This window comes from Oncorhynchus gorbuscha, unplaced genomic scaffold (genome assembly GCF_021184085.1).
Source record: "Oncorhynchus gorbuscha isolate QuinsamMale2020 ecotype Even-year unplaced genomic scaffold, OgorEven_v1.0 Un_scaffold_2446, whole genome shotgun sequence".
Classification (NCBI taxonomy): domain Eukaryota; kingdom Metazoa; phylum Chordata; class Actinopteri; order Salmoniformes; family Salmonidae; genus Oncorhynchus; species Oncorhynchus gorbuscha.
In genome coordinates this window covers 58,099-77,625 of record NW_025746955.1, presented here as the reverse complement: position 1 = coordinate 77,625, position 19,527 = coordinate 58,099, and the positions used below count along the sequence as shown (strand labels likewise).

Genomic DNA, 19,527 nt, shown 5'->3' with positions numbered 1-19,527 from the left:
GCTACAGTCTAGCTACAGTCTATAAACAGACACCATACTGCTACAGTCTAGCTACAGTCTATTAACAGACACCTTACTGCTACAGTCTAGATACAGTCTATAAACAGACACCATACTGCTACAGTCTAGATACAGTCTATAAACAGACACCATACTGCTACAGTCTAGCTACAGTCTATAAACAGACACCATACTGCTACAGTCTAGCTACAGTCAATGAACAGACACCATACTGCTACAGTCTATGAACAGACACCATACTGCTACAGTCTATAAACAGACACCATACTGCTACAGTCTATAACCAGACACCATACTGCTACAGTCTAGCTACAGTCTATTAACAGACACCATACTGCTACAGTCTAGATACAGTCTATGAACAGACACCATACTGCTACAGTCTATTAACAGACACCATACTTCTACAGTCTAGCTACAGTCAATGAACAGACACCATACTACTACAGTCTAGCTACAGTCTATTAACAGACACCATACTGCTACAGTCTAGATACAGTCAATGAACATACACCATACTGCTCCAGTCTAGCTACAGTCAATGAACAGCTACAGTCTAGATACAGTTAACAGACACCATACTGCTACAGTCTAGCTACAGTCTATTAAAAGACACCAACTGCTACAGTCTAGATATAAACAGACACCATACTGCTACAGTCTAGCTACAGTCTATTAACAGACACCATACTGCTACAGTCTAGATACAGTATATAAACAGACACCATGCTGCAACAGTCTAGAAACAGCTACAGTCTATAAACAGACACCATACTGCTACAGTCTATAACCAGACACCATACTGCTACAGTCTAGATACAGTATATAAACAGACACCATAGTGCTACAGTCTAGAAACAGACACCATCGTGCTACAGTCTATAAACAGTACAGATCAGTGAGATGCTTTTCATATTTTGGGAGAAATATTGCATTTATTCCAAATCCATAAAGTATCCATACTATACAGAAAGCAGGAGACATCGGTACCAAAGTGACAGTCACTTGAGTGCGAGGTGTGCATTGCTAATTAAACAAACAACGAAAAGCCTTAATGCGTTGGATTAATGACAATAACCATACAAAAAAAAACTGTTATTCTAAAATCTGACAGTACTGTATAGTAATATAATTATAATTATTATAGAATTGTCTTATAGTAAGTATACAAAGATGCAGAGGCCCTGGTCACCCATTGTCTGCATCCCAAATGGCACCCTATTCCCTATATAGTGCACTATTTGTGACCAGGGCCCATTGTGCTGCCCACAGGGCTCTGTCAAAAGCAATGCACTATGTAAGGGTGTATAGGGTGCCAATTGGGAAGCAGCCACTCTAAATCCATCATGCATGATCTACGTATTGTATTTCAGGAGATCGTTGAATCCAGAAATGTCATTAAAAAGAATGAATAAAAAACAGAAATGAATCGTCATGGAATCGGATGATAGAAATCCCTTAGATTCATTCATATCTGTACAGAAGAGGAAGCTGCTATTTCTGGATGGAAACCGTTCAGGCTAATTTAATCCGGCACGTATTTACAGAGGCCTTGCCAATTATACCTTCTAGAACATTGATAAGAACAGCGTCGTTGTCGTGTTCTAATTCACATGGATGGATTCTAATCGCCTGACCGGCAAGAACGGGATTTCTGATTGGTTGGTTGTAGTTTTTTTTACAAGAATGCACTGTGTCATGTCAATCTGATTGGTTGAGACACAATAGCACAATAACCGGGATTGGTTCACGACAGAAACCTGATTTATGTGATTGGTAATTGGTTATGACTCACATCCAGCGACTCTGATTGGTTCTTGGTTCTAACTCATGACTCAGATTGGTGACTGTTGATTGGTTCTTGCTGTCTACAATATATACAGTATGATTGTGTCATTTATTTATTTAGAATTTTCAACACAAAGCCAACAAGTCCATTTGGTGGCGATGGACTGACAACACTGATTGGTGACTGGTCGACACGTGGAGGCAGCCGGTGGTGTCAGTGAGCCCTTATTGGTTCTGGGTTATGACAGGAAGCCAATGACAGGCTGCAGGAAGAGGCCGAGGGTTCCGAGGATGCACACTGTCACAAACACCCACAGGAAGATTCTGTCTATCACCATGGCAACGTACTTCCAATCATCCTCCACCTGAGAGAGGGATGGATGGAGGGATGCAGGGAGGGAGAGAGGGAGAGAGAGAGGGATGGATGGATGGAGGGATGATGGGAGGGAGAGAGGGAGAGAGAGAGGGAAGGATGGAGGGATGAAGGGAGGGAGAGAGGGAGAGGGATGAATGGATGGATGGATGGAGGGATGAAGGGAGGGAGAGAGGGAGAGAGAGGGATGGATGGAGGGATGCAGGGAGGGAGAGAGGGAGAGGGATGGATGGATGGATGGAGCGATGAAGGGAGGGAGAGAGGGAGAGAGAGAGGGATGGATGGAGGGATGAAGGGAGGGAGAGAGGGAGAGGGATAGAGAGAGGGATGGATGGAGGGATGCAGGGAGGGAGAGAGGGATGGATGGAGGGATGGATGGAGGGATGCAGGGAGGGAGAGAGGGATGGATGGAGGGATGCAGGGAGGGAGAGAGGGTAAGAGAGAGGGATGGATGGAGGGATGCAGGGAGGGAGAGAGGGATGGATGGAGGGATGCAGGGAGGGAGAGAGGGTAAGAGAGAGGGATGGATGGAGGGATGCAGGGAGGGAGAGAGGGATGGATGGAGGGATGCAGGGAGGGAGAGAGGGATGGATGGAGGGATGCAGGGAGGGAGAGAGGGAGAGGGATGGATGGATGGATGGAGCGATGAAGGGAGGGAGAGAGGGAGAGAGAGAGGGATGGATGGAGGGATGAAGGGAGGGAGAGAGGGAGAGGGATAGAGAGAGGGATGGATGGAGGGATGCAGGGAGGGAGAGAGGGATGGATGGAGGGATGGATGGAGGGATGCAGGGAGGGGAGAGAGGGATGGATGGAGGGATGCAGGGAGGGAGAGAGGGTAAGAGAGAGGGATGGATGGAGGGATGCAGGGAGGGAGAGAGGGATGGATGGAGGGATGCAGGGAGGAAGAGAGGGTAAGAGAGAGGGATGGATGGAGGGATGCAGGGAGGGAGAGAGGGATGGATGGAGGGATGCAGGGAGGGAGAGAGGGTAAGAGAGAGGGATGGATGGAGGGATGCAGGGAGGGAGAGAGGGATGGATGGAGGGATGCAGGGAGGGAGAGAGGGTAAGAGAGAGGGATGGATGGAGGGATGCAGGGAGGGAGAGAGGGATGGATGGAGGGATGGATGGAGGGATGGATGGAGGGATGAATGGAGGGAGAGAGGGATGGATGGAGGGATGCAGGGAGGGAGAGAGGGTAAGAGAGAGGGATGGATGGAGGGATGCAGGGAGGGAGAGAGGGTAAGAGAGAGGGATGGATGAAGGGAGGGAGAGAGGGTAAGAGAGAGGGATGGATGGAGGGATGAAGGGAGGGAGAGAGGGTAAGAGAGAGGGATGGATGGAGGGATGCAGGGAGGGAGAGAGGGTAAGAGAGAGGGATGGATGGAGGGATGAAGGGAGGGAGAGAGGGTAAGAGACAGGGATGGATGGAGGGATGAAGGGAGGGAGAGAGGGTAAGAGAGAGGGATGGATGGAGGGATGCAGGGAGGGAGAGAGGGTAAGAGAGAGAGATGGATGGAGGGATGAAGGGAGGGAGAGAGGGAGAGAGAGAGGGATGGATGGAGGGATGAAGCGAGGGAGAGAGGGTAAGAGAGAGGGATGGATGGAGGGATGCAGGGAGGGAGAGAGGGTAAGAGAGAGGGATGGATGGAGGGATGCAGGGAGGGAGAGAGGGTAAGAGAGAGGGATGGATGGAGGGATGAAGGGAGTGAGAGAGGGTAAGAGAGAGGGATGGAGGGATGCAGGGAGGGAGAGAGGGTAAGAGAGAGGGATGGATGGAGGGATGAAGGGAGGGAGAGAGGGTAAGAGAGAGGGATGGATGGAGGGATGCAGGGAGGGAGAGAGGGTAAGAGAGAGGGATGGATGGAGGGATGAAGGGAGGGAGAGAGGGAGAGAGAGAGGGATGGATGGAGGGATGAAGGGAGGGAGAGAGGGATGGATGGAGGGATGCAGGGAGGGAGAGAGGGTAAGAGAGAGGGATGGATGGAGGGATGAAGGGAGGGAGAGAGGGATGGATGGAGGGATGAAGCGAGGGAGAGAGGGTAAGAGAGAGGGATGGATGGAGGGATGCAGGGAGGGAGAGAGGGTAAGAGAGAGGGATGGATGGAGGGATGCAGGGAGGGAGAGAGGGTAAGAGAGAGGGATGGATGGAGGGATGAAGGGAGGATAGAGAGAGGAGAGAGGGTAAGAGAGAGGGATGGAGGGATGCAGGGAGGGAGAGAGGGTAAGAGAGAGGGATGGATGGAGGGATGAAGGGAGGGAGAGAGGGTAAGAGAGAGGGATGGATGGAGGGATGCAGGGAGGGAGAGAGGGTAAGAGAGAGGGATGGATGGAGGGATGAAGGGAGGGAGAGGGAGAGAGAGAGGGATGGATGGAGGGATGAAGGGGAGGGAGAGAGGGATGGATGGAGGGATGCAGGGAGGGAGAGAGGGTAAGAGAGAGGGATGGATGGAGGGATGAAGGGAGGGAGAGAGGGTAAGAAAGAGGGATGGATGGAGGGATGCAGGGAGAGAGAGAGGGATGGATGGAGGGATGCAGGGAGGGAGAGAGGGTAAGAGAGAGGGATGGATGGAGGGATGAAGGGAGGGAGAGAGGGAGAGAGAGAGGGATGGATGGAGGGATGAAGGGAGGGAGAGAGGGTAAGAGAGAGGGATGGATGGAGGGATGCAGGGAGGGAGAGAGGGTAAGAGAGAGGGATGGATGGAGGGATGAAGGGAGGGAGAGAGGGTAAGAGAGAGGGATGGATGGAGGGATGAAGGGAGGGAGAGAGGGTAAGAGAGAGGGATGGATGGAGGGATGCAGGGAGGGAGAGAGGGTAAGAGAGAGGGATGGATGGAGGGATGAAGGGAGGGAGAGATGGTAAGAGACAGGGATGGATGGAGGGATGAAGGGAGGGAGAGAGGGTAAGAGAGAGGGATGGATGGAGGGATGCAGGGAGGGAGAGAGGGTAAGAGAGAGGGATGGATGGAGGGATGAAGGGAGGGAGAGAGGGTAAGAGAGAGGGATGGATGGAGGGATGCAGGGAGGGAGAGAGGGTCGGATGGAGAGATGGATGGAGGGATGAAGGGAGGGAGAGAGGGATAGAGAGAGGGATGGATGGAGGGATGAAGGGAGGGAGAGAGGGTAAGAGAGAGGGATGGATGGAGGGATGCAGGGAGGGAGAGAGGGACGGATGGAGAGATGGATGGAGGGATGAAGGGAGGGATAGAGGGTAAGAGAGAGGGATGGATGGAGGGATGCAGGGAGGGACGGATGGAGAGATGGATGGAGGGATGAAGGGAGGGAGAGAGGGATAGAGAGAGGGATGGATGGAGGGATGCAGGGAGGGAGAGAGGGATGGATGGAGGGATGGATGGAGGGATGCAGGGAGGGAGAGAGGGATGGATGGAGGGATGCAGGGAGGGAGAGAGGGTAAGAGAGAGGGATGGATGGAGGGATGCAGGGAGGGAGAGAGGGATGGATGGAGGGATGCAGGGAGGGAGAGAGGGTAAGAGATAGGGATGGATGGAGGGATGCAGGGATGCAGGGAGAGAGGGATGGATGGAGGGATGAATGGAGGGAGAGAGGGATGGATGGAGGGATGCAGGGAGGGAAAGAGGGTAAGAGAGCGGGATGGATGGAGGGATGCAGGGAGGGAGAGAGGGATGGATGGAGGGATGAATGGAGGGAGAGAGGGATGGATGGAGGGATGCAGGGAGGGAAAGAGGTTAAGAGAGAGGGATGGATGGAGGGATGAAGGGAGGGAGAGAGGGTAAGAGACAGGGATGGATGGAGGGATGAAGGGAGGGAGAGAGGGTAAGAGAGAGGGATGGATGGAGGGATGCAGGGAGGGAGAGAGGGTAAGAGAGAGAGATGGATGGAGGGATGAAGGGAGGGAGAGAGGGAGAGAGAGAGGGATGGATGGAGGGATGAAGCGAGGGAGAGAGGGTAAGAGAGAGGGATGGATGGAGGGATGAAGGGAGGGAGAGAGGGTAAGAGAGAGGGATGGATGGAGGGATGCAGGGAGGGAGAGAGGGTAAGAGAGAGGGATGGATGGAGGGATGAAGGGAGGGAGAGAGGGATAAGAGAGAGGGATGAGGGATGAGGGAGGGAGAGAGGGTAAGAGAGAGGGATGGATGGAGGGATGCAGGGAGGGAGAGAGGGTAAGAGAGAGGGATGGATGGAGGGATGAAGGGAGGGAGAGAGGGTAAGAGAGAGGGATGGAGGGATGCAGGGAGGGAGAGAGGGTAAGAGAGAGGGATGGATGGAGGGATGCAGGGAGGGAGAGAGGGTAAGAGAGAGGGATGGATGGAGGGATGAAGGGAGGGAGAGAGGGAGAGAGAGAGGGATGGATGGAGGGATGAAGGGAGGGAGAGAGGGATGGATGGAGGGATGCAGGGAGGGAGAGAGGGTAAGAGAGAGGGATGGATGGAGGGATGAAGGGAGGGAGAGAGGGTAAGAGAGAGGGATGGATGGAGGGATGCAGGGAGGGAGAGAGGGATGGATGGAGGGATGCAGGGAGGGAGAGAGGGTAAGAAAGAGGGATGGATGGAGGGATGCAGGGAGAGAGAGAGGGATGGATGGAGGGATGCAGGGAGGGAGAGAGGGAGAGGGATGGATGGATGGATGGAGGGATGAAGGGAGGGAGAGAGGGATGGATGGAGAGATGCAGGGAGGGAGAGAGGGTAAGAGAGAGGGATGGATGGAGGGATGAAGGGAGGGAGAGAGGGTAAGAAAGAGGGATGGATGGAGGGATGCAGGGAGAGAGAGAGGGATGGATGGAGGGATGCAGGGAGGGAGAGAGGGAGAGGGATGGATGGATGGATGGAGGGATGAAGGGAGGGAGAGAGGGAGAGAGAGAGGGATGGATGGAGGGATGAAGGGAGGGAGAGAGGGTAAGAGAGAGGGATGGATGGAGGGATGCAGGGAGGGAGAGAGGGATGGATGGAGAGGCAGCGATGAAAAGGACATGATTTTGGACCATGAAGGAAGGAGGAGGGTTGTGGGTAAAAAGTGAGGATGAGAAGAAAGAAAGGTAAAACTGAGTTTACTACTTGTGGAAGCATCCCCCTACTATAACTGACAGATATAACATTAGTATGGTAATGGTATTCATCAGTGTTAGAATCAAACACACACACACACACACACACACACACACACACACACACACACACACACACACACACACACACACACACACACACACACACACACACACACACACACATACACACACACACACACACACACACACACACACACACACACACACACACACACACACACAATCAGACAGGCAGCCTGACAAAGCTGATAGAGAAGAGAAGTACTTTACATATCACAGACAGCTTTCCCCCCAAGGGGAGAGTTCAACCTCAGAAGACAACACAAAGAACACAGGATTTTTCACCAAAGTATTGTAACTATTTTCTCTTGTATTGTCCAGAGAGAACTTTTTAAACTCATTAGAGATATGAACCAGTGTTCCATCCAACAATGCTCCACTTGGTTGATATTATAAACAAGGGAGTATCAACAAACAATGTGTGAGCATCCCGAAAAGCAGAGTAGCAAACATGATCTTTCTTATGAAGACCCAGTGCGAGAGAAAACGATTCCTTCAATGTACGCTAACAGAGCTTTGTATGGGCTAACTGTACACACCTTCTTGGCCTTGGTTAAAGCTAAATCTTTTTATTGTTAGCCGAAGCTAAAGCTATTTGTTGTTTGCCTAAATTAAATCTATTTCTATATTCTACGCTAAAGAAGCGAACATATACTGTACGCTAATGCTTGCCCCCACCCAGTCACATCGTTGACCTTGTCGTTAGTGGAAGATATTTGTTGTTAGCTGAAGTTAAACCTATTTCTCCATTGTACTCTAATAAAGCTGATGGTAGCAGCTGATGCTAGCCCACCCACTCACCTCTTTGGCATTTTTGAAGCAAAAGCGATTTGTTTTTAGTCAAAGCTGAACCTATTTCCCCATTGTGCGCTAACAAAGCTAACATATACACCAATTCTAGTCCACCCTACAACCTATTTGGCCTTGGTTTTTAGCTGTATTGTAAGAGTTCTCTGAAAAACGCATGTGCTCAATGACAGACAAAATGTCGCTCACCTCTTTGGCCTGATAAAGCTAAAGTTAGTTGGTGTTTACCCAAAGTTAAACCTAATGTATTTCTCCATTGGACTCCAACAAAGCTAACTTGCAGGCCCACCCACTCACCTCTTTGGCCTTGTTGAAGGTAAAGCTAGTTGGTGTTAATTAAGCTAAACCTAATGTATTTCTCCATTGACTCCAACAAAGCTAACTTGCAGGCCCATCCACTCACCTCTTTGGCCTTGTTGAAGGTAAAGCTAGTTGGTGTTAATTAAGCTAAACCTAATGTATTTCTCCATTGACTCCAACAAAGCTAACTTGCAGGCCCATCCACTCACCTCTTTGGCCTTGTTGAAGGTAAAGCTAGTTGGTGTTAATTAAGCTAAACCTAATGTATTTCTCCATTGCAGGCTAACACTAGCTTGCCACTCACCTCTTTGGCCATTTGGCCTTGTTGACAACAAAGTGTATTAACTCCTCATGTTCTCGGCGATGTACTTGACGCTCTCGATGGCCTGTTTAATCTCCGGGGACAGGACGGAGAAGGCCACCACCGTGTTGATGCTCTGAGGACTCAGCTGGCGGCTCAGTTTCCCCGGATCTGTTGTCTCTATGGGTCTCCTTCCCATGTTGGCAGGGGCAAGGGCACTATTTCTCCCCCTCTTTCTCCACATCCTCCCTCAGTCAGTTTGTTCTCCTCCATGAACTCCAGGCAGTTCCCTCCCTGCTGGGAATTGAAGAGAATGGAATGGAATGGAAAATAATAGAGTAGAATAGAATAGAGTACAATAGAATAGAGTAGAATATAATATAATTCATAAGGTTTCTAGAAATCCCAGTTAAAGGATTCCTGCATGTCCTGCTTATTTGATCCGGACTCCTGATTAAAGTGTATTAATCTCCCCCACGTTAACCTCTACCATTATGGGAATATATCAGGGACTAGGTGGGACAACAAAGTGTATTAATCTCCCCCACATGTTAACCTCTACCATTATGGGAATATATCAGGGACTAGGTGGGACAACACAGTGTATTAATCTCCCCCACATGTTAACCTCTACCATTATGGGAATATATCAGGGACTAGGTGGGACAACAAAGTGTATTAATCTCCCCACATGTTAACCTCTACCATTATGGGAATATATCAGGGACTAGGTGGGACAACACAGTGTATTAATCTCCCCCACATGTTAACCTCTACCATTATGGGAATACATACGGGACTAGGTGGGACAACAAAGTGTATTAATCTCCCCCACATGTTAACCTCTACCATTATGGGAATATATCAGGGACTAGGTGGGACAACAAAGTGTATTAATCTCCCCCACATGTTAACCTCTACCATTATGGGAATATATCAGGGACTAGGTGGGACAACAAAGTGTATTAATCTCCCCACATGTTAACCTCTACCATTATGGGAATATATCAGGGACTAGGTGGGACAACAAAGTGTATTAATCTCCCCACATGTTAACCTCTACCATTATGGGAATATATCAGGGACTAGGTGGGACAACAAAGTGTATTAATCTCCCCCACATGTTAACCTCTACCATTATGGGAATATATCAGGGACTAGGTGGGACAACAAAGTGTATTAATCTCCCCACATGTTAACCTCTACCATTATGGGAATACATAGGGACTAGGTGGGACAACAAAGTGTATTAATCTCCCCACATGTTAACCTCTACCATTATGGGAATATATCAGAGACTAGGTGGGACAACAAAGTGTATTAATCTCCCCACATGTTAACCTCTACCATTATGGGAATATATCAGAGACTAGGTGGGACAACAACGTGTATTAATCTCCCCACATGTTAACATCTACCATTATGGGAATATATCAGAGACTAGGTGGGACAACAAAGTGTATTAATCTCCCCACATGTTAACATCTACCATTATGGGAATATATCAGGGACTAGGTGGGACAACAAAGTGTATTAATCTCCCCACATGTTAACCTCTACCATTATGGGAATATATCAGGGACTAGGTGGGACAACAAAGTGTATTAATCTCCCCCACATGTTAACCTCTACCATTATGGGAATATATCAGGGACTAGGTGGGACAACAAAGTGTATTAATCTCCCCACATGTTAACCTCTACCATTATGGGAATATATCAGGGACTAGGTGGGACAACACAGTGTATTAATCTCCCCACATGTTAACCTCTACCATTATGGGAATATATCAGGGACTAGGTGGGACAACACAGTGTATTAATCTCCCCACATGTTAACCTCTACCATTATGGGAATATATCGGGACTAGGTGGGACAACAAAGTGTATTAATCTCCCCCACATGTTAACCTCTACCATTATGGGAATATATCAGGGACTAGGTGGGACAACACAGTGTATTAATCTCCCCCACATGTTAACCTCTACCATTATGGGAATACATACGGGACTAGGTGGGACAACAAAGTGTATTAATCTCCCCACATGTTAACCTCTACCATTATGGGAATATATCAGGGACTAGGTGGGACAACAAAGTGTATTAATCTCCCCACATGTTAACCTCTACCATTATGGGAATATATCAGGGACTAGGTGGGACAACAAAGTGTATTAATCTCCCCCACATGTTAACCTCTACCATTATGGGAATATATCAGGGACTAGGTGGGACAACAAAGTGTATTAATCTCCCCACATGTTAACCTCTACCATTATGGGAATATATCAGGACTAGGTGGGACAACAAAGTGTATTAATCTCCCCACATGTTAACCTCTACCATTATGGGAATATATCAGGGACTAGGTGGGACAACAAAGTGTATTAATCTCCCCACATGTTAACCTCTACCATTATGGGAATATATCAGGGACTAGGTGGGACAACAAAGTGTATTAATCTCCCCACATGTTAACCTCTACCATTATGGGAATATATCAGAGACTAGGTGGGACAACAAAGTGTATTAATCTCCCCACATGTTAACCTCTACCATTATGGGAATATATCAGAGACTAGGTGGGACAACAACGTGTATTAATCTCCCCACATGTTAACATCTACCATTATGGGAATATATCAGAGACTAGGTGGGACAACAAAGTGTATTAATCTCCCCACATGTTAACATCTACCATTATGGGAATATATCAGGGACTAGGTGGGACAACAAAGTGTATTAATCTCCCCACATGTTAACCTCTACCATTATGGGAATATATCAGGGACTAGGTGGGACAACACAGTGTATTAATCTCCCCACATGTTAACCTCTACCATTATGGGAATATATCAGGGACTAGGTGGGACAACAAAGTGTATTAATCTCCCCCACATGTTAACCTCTACCATTATGGGAATATATCAGAGACTAGGTGGGACAACAAAGTGTATTAATCTCCCCCACATGTTAACCTCTACCATTATGGGAATATATCAGAGACTAGGTGGGACAACAAAGTGTATTAATCTCCCCCACATGTTAACCTCTACCATTATGGGAATATATCAGGGACTAGGTGGGACAACAAAGTGTATTAATCTCCCCCACATGTTAACCTCTACCATTATGGGAATATATCAGGGACTAGGTGGGAGAACAAAAAGGAACATTGATACTTGAAGGAATTAAACCATAAAATTTTCTATTGATCAATTGGGACAACAAAGTGATTAATCCCTCCCTCCCTCCCAACACCAAACCAACCAACCCACCAACCCACCCATTGATACTTGAAGGTATTAACCCATTCAGTCATCTATTGATCAGTTTGTTAATCCCTCCCTCCCGCCAAACACCAAACCAACCAACCAACTCACCAACCCACCAACCCACCCACCAGCCAACAAACCAGACACCCACCAACAACCCAATATGCCAACCAGCCAGCTAACCAACCAACCAACCCGCCAACCCACCCACCAAGCAACCAACCAACCCACCGTCAGACTATTCTTCCTCTTCTTTCCTCCATCTACCATCCTCCATTATGGGAATATTCCCTCAACTCCACCTCCTCCCTCCTGCTCCTCTCTCTCCCCGCTGTCTGAACAGAGGGCCTTGCCGTCCTGGTCTATGGGCCGTCTCATCAGCATGACTCTTGGTAGCACCCTGATGGACACAGAACAATTAACAATACTGTCGTCAGCATGACTCTTGGTAGCACCCTGATGGACACAGAATAATTAACAATACTGTCAAAGTGTATTAATCTCAGCATGACTCTTGGTAGCACCCTGATGGACACAGAATAATTAACAATACTGTCATCAGCATGACTCTGGGTAGCACCCTGATGGACACAGAACAATTAACAATACTGTCATCAGCATGACTCTGGGTAGCACCCTGATGGACACAGAACAATTAACAATACTGTCATCAGCATGACTCTGGGTAGCACCCTGATGGACACAGAACAATTAACAATACTGTCATCAGCATGACTCTGGGTAGCACCCTGATGGACACAGAACAATTAACAATACTGTCATCAGCATGACTCTGGGAATATATCAGGGACTAGGTGGGTAGTTAACCTCTACCATTATGATGGACACAGAACAATTAACAATACTGTCATCAGCATGACTCTGGGTAGCACCCTGATGGACACAGAACAATTAACAGTACTTCAGTGTATTGTAAATATAATAATTCTATGTATATTATAGTATTGTATAGTATAGTAGTGTATTGTATAGTGTTGTATAGGCATGTATTGTATTGTATTGGCATTGTATTTTATAGTATTGTATTTCATTGTATAGTATTTCATTGTATTGTATTACATTGCATTGCATAGTAGTAGTGTATAGTATTGTAGTGTATTATATTATATTGGTACTAGTATTGGTATTGGTATTGTATTCTATAGCATTGTATTGTATAGGCATTGTATCCTATAGTAATGCATTAAATAGTATTGGTATTGTATTGTATTTTATTGTATATTATTGTGTAGGTATTGTATTGTATAGGTAGTATACTGAAGAACAACAAACACAGAAAACAAAATAAATTAGAATCTACACTGATACAAAACACTAAGAACACCTTCCTAATATTGAGTTGGTCTAAGAGTTGGGCTAAGACTTGGTCTGAGTGTTGGGCTAAGACTTGGTCTGAGAGTTGGGCTAAGACTTGGTCTAAGAGTTGGGCTAAGACTTGGTCTGAGAGTTGGGCTAAGACTTGGTCTGAGAGTTGGTCTGAGAGTTGTGCTAAGAGTTGGACTGAGAGTTGGACTGAGAGTTGGGCTAAGACTTGGTCTGAGAGTTGGTCTGAGAGTTGTGCTAAGAGTTGGACTGAGAGTTGGGCTAAGACTTGGTCTGAGAGTTGGGCTAAGACTTGGTCTGAGAGTTGGGCTAAGACTTGGTCTAAGAGTTGGGCAATTAAGACTTGGTCTAAGAGTTGGGCTAAGACTTGGTCTAAGAGTTGGGCTAAGACTTGGTCTGAGAGTTGGTCTAAGACTTGGTCTAAGAGTTGGGCTAAGACTTGGTCTAAGAGTTGGGCTAAGACTTGGTCTGAGAGTTGGGCTAAAGACTTGGTCTGAGAGTTGGTCTAAGACTTGGTCTAAGAGTTGGGCTAAGACTTGGTCTGAGAGAGTTGGTCTAAGACTTGGTCTAAGAGTTGGGCTAAGACTTGGTCTGAGAGTTGGTCTGAGAGTTGTGCTAAGAGTTGGACTGAGAGTTGGACTGAGAGTTGGGATGAGAGTTGGGCTAAGAGTTGGGCTGAGAGTTGGTATAAGAGTTGAGCTAACAGTTGAGCTAACAGTTGAGATACGCGTTGGTCTAAGAGTTGAGCTACGAGTTGAGCTAATTCTCTCTCTTACCTGAGGAAGACGGACCTGACCCAGCCCGGCATGGTGTGGGTCATTGGCGTACGGTAGTGGACGTTCAAGATAACACGGTGATGACGATGGAGAGGGTGACGAAGATCATAGTGAAGAGGAGGTACTCCCCGATGAGGGGGATGATTGGAGGTGGATGACCAGGGAGGTGATCATGGGATGGTCTCAGTGATCACCAGAAGGAACACAGTGAGGGAGAGGAGGACAGAGATACAGAGGTCACCTGTTGGGTGAGGGAGAGAGTGAGAGAGAGGAGAGAGAGAGAGAGAGAGAGAGAGAGAGAGTAGAGAGAGAGAGACGAACAAACACAAATGAGAGAAGAGAGAGAATGAGAGAGAGAGAGAGAGAGAGAGAGAGAGAGAGAGAGAGAGAGAGAGAGAGAGTTGGGGCTAAGAGAGAGGTCTGAGAGAGAGAGAGAGAGAGAGAGAGAGAGAGAGAGAGAGAGAGAGAGAGAGAGAGAGAGAAGAGTTGAGAGAGGGAGAGAGAGAGAGAGAGAGAGAGAGAGAGAGAGAGAGAACGAGAGAGAGAAAGAGAGAGAGAACGAGAGAGAGAAAGAGAGAGAGAGAGAACGAGAGAGAGAGAGAACGAGAGAGAGAAAGAGAGAGAGAACGAGAGAGAGAAAGAGAGAGAGAAAGAGAGAGAGAACGAGAGAGAGAAAGAGAGAGAGAACAAGAGAGAGAAAGAGAGAGAGAACAAGAGAGAGAACGAGAGAGAGAAAGAGAGAGAGAACGAGAGAGAGAAAGAGAGAGAGAACGAGAGAGAGAAAGAGAGAGAGAACGAGAGAGAGAGAGAGAGAGAACGAGAGAGAGAAAGAGAGAGAGAACGAGAGAGAGAAAGAGAGAGAGAACGAGAGAGAGAAAGAGAGAGAGAAAGAGAGAGAGAGAGAGAGAGAGAGAGAGAGAGAGAGAGAGAGAGAGAGAGAGAGAGAGAAAGAGAACGAGAGAGAGAGAGAGAGAGAACGAGAGAGAGAGAGAGAGAGAGAACGAGAGAGAGAAAGAGAGAGAGAACGAGAGAGAGAAAGAGAGAGAGAACGAGAGAGAGAGAGAGAGAGAGAGAGAGAACGAGAGAGAGAAAGAGAGAGAGAACGAGAGAGAGAAAGAGAGAAAGAACGAGAGAGAGAAAGAGAGAGAGATAGAGATGAACGCTGTAAAAGGCCCAGCATGTGTTGTTTATTGACCTAGGAGGAAGCAATTATTATTTAATTCCATTGCATGTACACTACACACACGATTCCACCAACACCATCATCACCCAGAACCAATATTGGTTGATTTAGTCTGAGAATTCACACCATTCCCACTGTAGCTAATATTGTCCAACATGTCACATGGTGGCTCATTCTGAACACACAACAAATTGACTGCAGAGCCCGATTACAGAACTCATCCATTATTTACTGGGTGCTAGGCAGATTAAAAAATAATAATAATATAACTATAATAATAATTATAAACTGGGTGGTTCGAGCCCTCAATTCTCATTGGCTAACAGCCGTGGTATATATATCACACCGTATACCACGGGTATGACAAAACATTTATTTTTACTGCTCTAATTACGTTGATAACCAGTTCATAATAGCAATAAGGCACCTCGGGGGTTTGTTGTATTTGGCCAATATAGCACGGCCCTTAGCCGTGGTATATTGGCCATATACCACACCCCCTCGTGCCTTATTGATTGAATATAATATAATAAAACGAGTAGTTTTATATAATAATGTAACATATAACATATCTCATGTAGCAGACACTTTTATCGATAGCAACTTACAGTAGGTCATGTGAAGTAGGGTCTGCACACTCAGTTTCTCCGACACATGACCCTGTGTCGGTGGATTTGAGTGGGCGGACCCTACTTCATTACTATGGCAACATGCTTGAGTATTATTACAGTGCCTATAGGAAGTATTCATCCCCCTTGGACCTTTTGCACATTTTGTTGTGTTTCAACCTGGAATTCAAACGCATTTCATTGAGATCTCCTTGTCACTGACTTTGACAGGAAGTTATTTTTTGTCAAAGTCAAAAGAGAATTCGACAAATATTAATGATTAATAAAAAATGAAAAACTGTTCAAATAAGTACAAAATGTGTCATTTTTTAAGGACAATTTCTACAAGATCTTTATTTATTTATATCTTTATAATTTGTAGCAATTCAAAATTTGTAATTGGTTTAATTTCTTTGACTGCAGAATATATAAAATATAAAATGTCAGTTTTCACATACTGTAGATGCTGGTTTGTTGCTGGAGATAATGGAAAATAGAATGTAACACATAAATGACCACAAAGATGTTCAACACAGTCAACACAACAAGATGTGGTAAAGTCCAAGGGGTGTGGACACTTCCTGCAGGCACCGTACCTTCTCTCCGCAGTCGGAGGGCAGGTAGAAGACCAGGACTGTTAAAAAAGAGATGAGGAGACAGGGGATGATGAGGTTGATGGTGTAGAAGAGAGGCAGGCGTCTGATGTAGAAGGAGTAGGTGATGTCTGGGTAGATCTCCTCGCAACAGTTGTACTTGATGTCGTGCTTGTAGCCCGGAGCATCGATGATCTCCCACTCGCCGCTCTCCCAGAAGTCTTTGAGGTTGACCTGAGGTAGGTGACATTGGGTTTATTGAGGGCTTGAATCTGAGTAGTTATTTCATAAACATGCATTCATCTTGGTTGGATTACACAATTCTAGAGAACGGATTCAGTGACTGAGATTTAGATTAAAAGACTTCCAATAGTCAAGAATTGAAAACTGGACAAGACTGTAACTACCAATAGGATACCACAAAATTGGGGAGAAAAAGGGGTAAAAAAAACAACAAAGATTTGAACACTACCCATAATTCCTTTATAGCTCTATACCACAAAATGGTGTATCAGAAAATGGATGTGCAAATATTTTTCTAACCTTTGACCCAATGAGCACCAGGTCGATCTTGGCCTTGTCGTAGGTCCAGGAGCCAAACTTCATGGAGCAGTTCTGGTAGTCAAAGGGGAAGTAGGTGATGTCCATGGGGCAGGAGGACTTAAAGATGGCAGGGGAACCCAGGTGACTGTACCGTCAAACTTCAACAGAGCTTTGGTCTTATCTTCAACCAGGAAGTCTCCCACAGCACTGAAGTGGAGAGAGAGGAAAGAGTTGTGTTGGAGAGAGAGGAAGAGGGAGATTTCTTTTATTTCACCTTTATTTAACCAGGTAGGCTAGTTGATAACAAGTTCTCATGTACAATTGCGACCTGGCCAAGATAAAGCATAGCAGTGTGAACAGACAACAACACAGAGTTGTTACACATGGAGTAAACAATAAACAAGTCAATAACACAGTAGAAAAAAAGAAAGAGTCTATAATGTATATGGAAAAGGCATGATGTATGTGCAAAAGGCATGAGGAGGTAGGCGAATAACTACAATTTATCAGATTAACACTGGAGTGATAAATGATCAGATGGTCATGTGCAGGTAGAGATACTGGTGTGCAAAAGAGCAGAAAAGTAAATAAATAAAAACAGTATGGGGATGAGGTAAGTAAATTGGGTGGGCAATTTACCGATGGGCTATGTACAGCTGACTCACTTGTTATAGAGTACAATGTCAGGTTGTTATAGAGCACTATGTCATGTTGTTATACAGCACTATGCCAGGTTGTTAGAGAGCACTATGTCATGTTGTTATAGAGCACTATGTCAGGTTGTTAGAGAGTACAATGTCAGGTTGTTATAGAGCACTATGCCATGCTGGATGTCATAAGGTGAATGCACAATTTGTAAGTCGTCTGGATAAGAGCACTCTGCCAAATGACTTAAATGTAAATGTAATGTTGTTATAGAGTACTATGTCAGGTTCTTATAGAGGACAATGTCAGCTTGTTATAGAGCACTATCTCAGGTTGTTATAGAGCACTATGTCTGGACTCACTTGTTATAAAGCACTATGTCAGGTCTCCAGATCTTGTTGGATGGAACTCTGATGAACTCAATCCCATCAAACTCTACTGGGGCCCAGCTTAGCTTGTAGTCGTTCCAGATCTGAAACACAAACACAGCATGAATGAGTGTATGTGTGTGTGTGTGTTAGGGAGTCACCTTAAGAATAAAGGAAGATAGCAAGATACACAAGTAGAAATATGCACACACACACACACACACACACACACACACACACACACACACACACACACACACACACACACACACACACACACACACACACACACACACACACACACACACACACACACACACACACACACACACACACACACACACACACACACACACACACACACACACACAGCCTTGATTACTTTATCAAACACACCCCCTCGTGGCTTTTTCCGAATGATCTTGAACTGGTGCGTCAATATAAATATTAGCTTTTTAAAAGGTCTTCATCAAAATCTGTCGGTTTAAGCAAGAGATATCCTTCTGAATATATATATATATATTAGAGATATTAGAGATATCGTCCTGATATAGACATTAGAGATATTGTAAGATATTAGATAAGAGCGTCTGCTAAATGACTTAAATGTAAATGTAATGTAAATGTAAAGATATCTTCCTGATATAGACATTAGAGATATCGTTCTGATATAGATAGAGATATCCTTCTGATAGAGATATTAGTGACATTCTTCTGATAGAGATATTACAGATATCCTTCTGATAGAGATATTAGTGACATTCTTCTGATAGAGATATTACAGATATCCTTGTGATAGAGATATTACAGATATCCTTCTGATAGAGATATTAGAGATATCCTTCTGATAGAGATATTAGTGACATTCTTCTGATATAGATATTAGAGATATCATTCTGATATATAGATATTAGAGATTTCCTTCTGATATAGATATTAGAGATATCGTTCTGATAGAGACATTAGAGATATCGTTCTGATATAGATATTAGAGATATCGTTCTGATATAGATATTCGAGATATCATTCTGATATAGATATTTGAGACATCCTTGTGATAGAGATATTAGAGATATCCTTCTAATATAGATATTAGCGATATCATTCTGATATAGATATTTGTCACGCCTTGGTCATTGTATCTTGTGTTTTTGTTATATGTTTGGGTAGGCCAGGGTGTGACATGGGTTTATATGTTGTATTTCGTATTGGGGTTTGTATTAATTGGGAGTGTGTATTAGTAGGGGTGTGTCTAGTTAGGCTTGGCTGCCTGAGGCGATTCCTAATTGGAGTCAGCTGATTCTCGTTGTCTCGGATTGGGAACCGTATTTAGGCAGCCTGAGTGCGCGTTGTATTTCGTGGGTGATTGTACCTGTCTCTGTGTTAGTCACCAGATAGGCTGTAATTAGTTTCACTCGTTTGTTGTTTTTGTATTTTCAGTTATTTCATGTACAGCATTTTCTTCATTAAAAGTCATGAGTAACCTACACGCTGCATT

The 19,527-nt window shown here is 45.6% G+C and overlaps 1 pseudogene; it reads right to left on the bottom strand.

Annotated features, from left to right (window-relative positions):
- Positions 1-925: 925 nt before the first annotated feature.
- LOC124025779 overlaps positions 926-19,527 on the bottom strand; it is a 54,501-nt pseudogene continuing 35,899 nt past the window's right edge.